The 6,059-nt window shown below is 42.1% G+C and overlaps 1 protein-coding gene across 1 annotated transcript in view; it reads left to right on the top strand.

Annotated features, from left to right (window-relative positions):
• The window catches only part of MB21D2 (Mab-21 domain containing 2), a 127,785-nt gene that overhangs the window by 7,038 nt on the left and 114,688 nt on the right, over positions 1–6,059 (top strand). The gene's annotated exons all lie outside the window — the stretch shown is intronic.

Here is a 6,059-nt window from a genome sequence, read left to right as displayed (position 1 = left end):
GCGATCTTGGCCCACTGCAGCCTCTGCCTCCCGGGTTCAAGCGATTCTCCTGCCTCAGCCTCTGGAATAGCTGAAACTACAGGCGCATGTACCACCACGCCCGGCTAATTTTTTGTGTTTTCAGTAGAGACGAGGTTTCACCGTGTTAGCCAGGATGGTCTCAATCTCCTGACCTCGTGATCCGCTTGCCTCAGTCTCCCAAAGTACTGGGATTATAGGCATGAGCTACCGCACCTGGCCAACATATTTTTAGGCACTTTCTGCATCTCCAGAGTGGGTCATTTTGAAGCCCTACCTTTCCAGTGTTTGTGTTTTCTCTTAATTGACCCAGCAGAATTTACTGTGGGATTTTATTGTGCATTGGTGTTTTGTGGCCTCCAAGTGCTTGATAAGCCCCCAAGAGTTGTGTTCACTAACGTGCTGTATCTGTATAGTGGACAGGATAATCTCGGAAGTTTGTTCTCTCTCTGAGAACATTAGGTATGCCGGGCAGAGAATCCCTCTAAACACTTATTTTTGTGCTAGTTTGGATTGGTTTTCATTCTCCCTCCATGGTTCTGGGCAGTGGCTGCCCTTCATCCCTGACAAAAGCCCTGGAACTGTTGACAGTCCTAGGTCTTCCTGTCATTCCTTGTCATGCCACCTGTTGGCTGATGCATTGCTCGCAGTTAGGCTGAGCCCCTTTTTAATTCACAGAAATGTTGGATTTGAACAATTCAGAATCTCTGGTCTCATTCAGACCTATTGAATCAGAATCCCTAGAGATCCCCAAACTGGCTGCTCAGCCTTTTAAGATCCTGTCTTGTGTTAGGCCTGATGTTTTGCGTTCTCTGTCGCTGACACAATGAACATGATCCCAGTTGACTTTTGAGACTAGAACCAAGCTGCTGAGCCTAATGAGCAGATAATGTCTGTCTGCTTCTGGAAAGTAATAATGGAGTTCTTCCACCTGGGACAGAGGCAAGGAGGCATAGTGATTGAGACAAGGGTGTTTACTTTGTCACAGGTTTGAATAGGGCTTTACCTTATTGTATCATTTAATCATCACCATTACACTTTGAAGTTAAAAAAAAAACCTGTGATGAACCCTAGCATTAGAAAAATACAGGAATTCATCCAAGTTTATCAGCAAGGAGTGGAATAGGTGGGACTTAACCGGGGTCAGGATGAATACCAAGCTCTGGCTTTTAACAAGGACAATATTCTGCTCTCAAGGGGGCCCAGAGACCCAGATTTTACCTCTGAATCTCCAGTTACTAATATTTGCTGTGTGACTTTGGGCAACTCACTCGGACTTTAAACCTCAGTTTGTAAATATATGAGTTGGGGTTAATTATAGGCACTTCATGTGTTCAGGTGCATTCAGTTCTGAACCTGAAACATTTTATAGAGCATGAGAAAAGGAAATTTCTGAGTTCTTGTACCAGCTGTTTTGTACCATGTGCTATGTGTTTTATCCTGTCTCCTAACCTGTGATGGGCCTAATTTTGCCCATTTTCCAATGATAGAAAATGCAAACAATAAAGTAAAATCACTCCTAAACTTTAATCACTATTCATATTTTGATTTCTAAACACCTACGTTTATACATGTGCTTATATCCAGACATATGCGTACATTTACAAAACGGGGATGGTATGGGATCCATGCTCTTTTATTAATAGTACATTTTTCAATACACTGTCATCTACTCTATTAAGGAGCTATAAGTTGAAACCTGTAGAATGATATTTTCCTAGCTTCTTTCATTCATCTCTTTTTATTCCAAAAGAAGATGCATTTCTAGAACTTAGAGCACATTCTATTATTTATATATATATATATGTGAATGACAGATCTCACTCTATTGCCTAGGCTGGAGTGCAGTGGCGCCATCATGACTCACTGTAGCCTCGACTTCTTGGGCTCAAGCGATCTTCTTCCTCAGCTTCCCAAGTACTTGGGACCACAGGAAAGCAAAGCCATGCCTGATTAATTAAAAAAAAAATTTTTTTTTGGTAGAGATGGGGGTTTCACTATGTTGCCCAGGCTGGAATTGAACTCTTGGGCTAAGTGATTCTCCCACCTTGGCCTCCTGAAGTGTTGGGATTACAGGTATGAGCTACCATGCTCCACCTTTATTCTGTGATTTAATAATTGAGGGTAATGAATCCTCACATTGGTGACTTCTGAGGATTTTACCTGCCTTTCCGTGCCATCTCCTGTCTCTGCACGTTCTACATTGTCAAATGACACACCCCCCCCGTAGTTCTCACTTTCTTTGCTTAGGCTGTTTTCTCTCTCTCTTCTTTTTTTTTTTTTTTTTTTTTTTTTTTTTTTTTTTTTTTTTTTTTTTTTTTTTTTTTTTTTTTTTTTGAGAGAGCATTGCTCTGTCATCCAGGTTGGAGAGTAGTGGCTGATCTCAGTCTCTGCTCACTGCAACCTCTGCCTCTCAGGTTCAAGTGATTTTCCTGCTTCAGCCTCTAGAGTAACTGGGATTATAGGCATGCGCCATCATGCCCAGCTAATGTTTTGTATTTTTAGTATAGATGGGGTTTTTCGCCATGTTGGCCAGGCTGGTCTTGAACTCCTGACCTCAAGTGATCTGCCCACCTCGACCTCCCAAAGTGCTGGGATTGTAGGTGTGAGTCACCGTGCCTGGCTGAGGCTCTTTCTCTATCAGAATTCCCTAACCTGGGTCCATGGAAACAGCATGGAGCCTGTGAACTTGAGTGTGGGAGAAAAAAGGACATTTGTGTTAACATCAAACTTAAATACAGCATTTTCTTTCATTGTAAATGTAGGTGGGAAACCATAGCGTTATTAGTGGTACATATGTTTTTGTTGCCGGTAGAAATCCCAGGCATTTTTATTTCATATTGCAGTTGTTGCAAATATCTCAAAAAAATGTTTCCTGCTGTTTTGAAATTATGGTGGATATTAGACTTGCTGCTAGGTTTTATTTTTTAAGGTGCTAATAATCACATATGATAATGTATCACAAATTTGCTTTAAAAATACATTTCGTATTTTAATACTGATTTTCTTGGAAATCCTGAGTGATGTTATCATATTCATTTAAATATGCCATTCTCTGCAGGGAACTACAGGCTTCTACAGTCTGTCAAGAGGATCCATGTCACAGAATCAAGTCTATGTCCCAGCTTCTACAGATGGCCTTCTGACACCTTATCTCTGCTTTATTTTTCTCTCCCAGCTCAAATGCCACTTGACTTATGAAGCCTTCCTATAGCTCTTCGAGAAGAACAAAATTTACCTTTCCTGTGTCCTCCTAATGCCTGGTCCCTTTTGTGGCCCTTAGCCTATTCTTTCCCATGCTGTAAAGAATCCTTGGCTTATTTATCTTTGCAGTCCCTGGGAGGGGGCGAGGGGGGGTCATGCACATAGTAGGCGCTCACTAAGTGTGATGTGACTTGAGTCAGTCTTTAAAAGAGCTCTCCCCAGTGAAACTTTTATTTCAGTCTCTGAGAAATTAGCACTTTCTAACCTTGTCTCTATGATTTTTTAAAATCCATTGAGTTACACCATATCATCTTTTCTGGAGTCAAGAAAATCTTGATCTTATCTCCTTATGTGGCAGAGGGATGTAGGGCAAGTTTTTTTACATTTCTTAAGACCTATCCTCGGCAATGTAAGAAATGTCCATAGTGATTGCTGTGGCTTGTTGACTGGGAACGGCAAAGTGCCACTCATGACTCATAGGAATGTTCCCTTTCTTGTGGACCCCAGTGTTTCTTCACAGAGATGTTAGGGTACTTCTGGACCTCTGGCATGCCCATATTCAGGGCTTTCCAGAATGCAGAGTGGGCATGCGTTATCTTTCTCGTTATGTTGTTCAGTGTGCTTATCAGTTATCTTCCAAGTATTTGGATGGTTAATCTGGAATGCAAGTTGTAGGAATTGTTTATTATTATAAACTGTTACTTGCCATCCATAATTTACCTTTGGACAATGCTTTATAGATTACAATAAATATTCACATCTGGTATGGTATTATCCTTAGGTCAGGCCTTTGAGAAAGGTTGTATAGGAACTATTAACCCCCATTTCTAGATGGGAGTACTGAGACTCTGGGAGGTGATGCGACTGAGCTCTAGGTCACAGAATTAGTTGTAGATCAAGACTCCACCCAGCTATTGGATGTCTTCTGCTATAGTCAGCATACCACCTGCAGAGTGCTTATAGACTTTTCCCCCCTTAGCATCTTTCGTGGGTTGGTGGGGTTGATTCTGTAGTCACAGACAAGGGAACAATAGTAGGTTTCATTCCCCTTTGGACCTCTCTGCTCTCCACCTGAGCCGAAGGTATATAGCGGGTGAATCTGACCGAGAGTGGAATGAGTAAGTACAAGCCCTATAGACATTCATTCTCCAGGTCTGATTTTTAGTCCTTGCCCAACTCATCCTTAGGGCTTGTGACAGTGTTTACAATGGATCTGGGCAAGTACTTGCCCACTGAGTGATCTCCTTAAGAACCGTTCCTAGTTATGCCCTCCTGTGAGGCCTTGGTTCCAGGAAACAGCTATCTGTTTTTCATCGACTGAAGTGCCTTCTCATGAATTCACTCTGCGCAGGATAAAGAAATAACTGGGGACAGTGCTGCTATGAATAAAGCTGGCATGGGGAACTGTTCAATTTGTTTATTTTTTATATTTTTTCCTTAACACAGGAAGACTTGTGAGTTAAGTCAGTAGTGGGAGTTGGCATAAGTCTTGTTTAGGTTTTTGTCTCTTCCAACTAGTATTTGAATATCTACAATGTGTGTAGAATGGCGCTAAGCATTCATTCATTCATGAATTCATTCAACATATTGGCATGCCTACCATGTGCTGGTGTAATTCTTGGTGTAATTACTATATAAGTGCACAGAGTAGTGAATAAGAGAACCAAGACCATTCCCTCCATAGATCTTCTGTTCTTTGGAGGATTTAACAGAATTAGGCATGCAAGTAAACAGGGGTGTGCGCTGTAAAAAAGAAGAAGCAAAGAATATGATGATGGTGGGCAGCTGGGTAGGATACAGTGAAGAATGGTGGAGAAGCCTTCCCTGAAGCAGAGATGTTTGAAATGCACGATGAAGAAGCCACCAAGCCTCTCAAGACCGGGTGGAAGCGTATTCCAGGTAGACCGACAGCAGGTTGAAAGACTCTGAGGTGAGAGGTAAACTTGAAAGATTTCTTTGGTCTTTATAAAGTGGAATGGTCTATGTTCAGATAAGGCCTATGATGGGGTGGCGCTGCCTGCCTTGGCATTTAGTGAGCTTCTTGTGGATAAAGTTTTTCCAGGTGGGACCACACTTTTGCTAGACTTTTGCTAACAGCATTCAGGCGGCCAGGTGTGGTGGCTTATGCCTGTAATCCTAGCACTTTGGGAGGCCGAGGCGGGCGGATCATGAGGTCACGAGATTGAGACCATCCTGGCCAACATGATGAAACCCCCGTCTCTACTGAAAATACAAAAATTAGCTGGGTGTGGTGGTGTGCTCCTGGAGTCCCAGCTACTTTGGAGGCTGAGGCAGGAGAATCGTTTGAACCTGGGAGGCAGAAGTTGTAGTGAGCCGAGACCACGTCACTGCACTCCAGCCTGGTGACTCTGTCTCAAACAGACAGACAAAAACAAAACAAATAGCATTCAGGGATGGGGTGGGGTGGGGTAGGAGGAATGTAGAAAAGTTGGATTGCAAGTCCTCAAAAGGCCCTCTGTAGCTATATGATCCTTAAATTTCACCTCTGATAGTCCTAGGTCAGAAACAGTGACTCATATTTGATGATTTGTGGTTCAAAGTACAGCTTTCATGGGATGATGCTGATAAGCCTCTATTTTTATCTAGTCCTCCACAGTTTACGAAATACTTTCATATGTATGATCTGATTTGATTTATTCCTCACAGCAACCCTAGGAAATATTATTGTACCTATTTTAACACAGGAAGGAACCATTATCAAGAGAAGTTAACTAACTCATTCAAGGTCATTCGATGGTTGAGGTGGGATTAAACTCGAATCGTTTGAAACTCACCTCATTCTTCATGTTACAATAATTTTCTTTTCCTTTTCTTTT

Source organism: Cebus imitator, unplaced genomic scaffold, assembly GCF_001604975.1.
Source record: "Cebus imitator isolate Cc_AM_T3 unplaced genomic scaffold, Cebus_imitator-1.0 Scaffold43, whole genome shotgun sequence".
Lineage (NCBI taxonomy): Eukaryota > Metazoa > Chordata > Mammalia > Primates > Cebidae > Cebus > Cebus imitator.
Note: the sequence above shows the minus strand (reverse complement) of the source record. Positions and strands in the feature narration are given on the sequence as shown.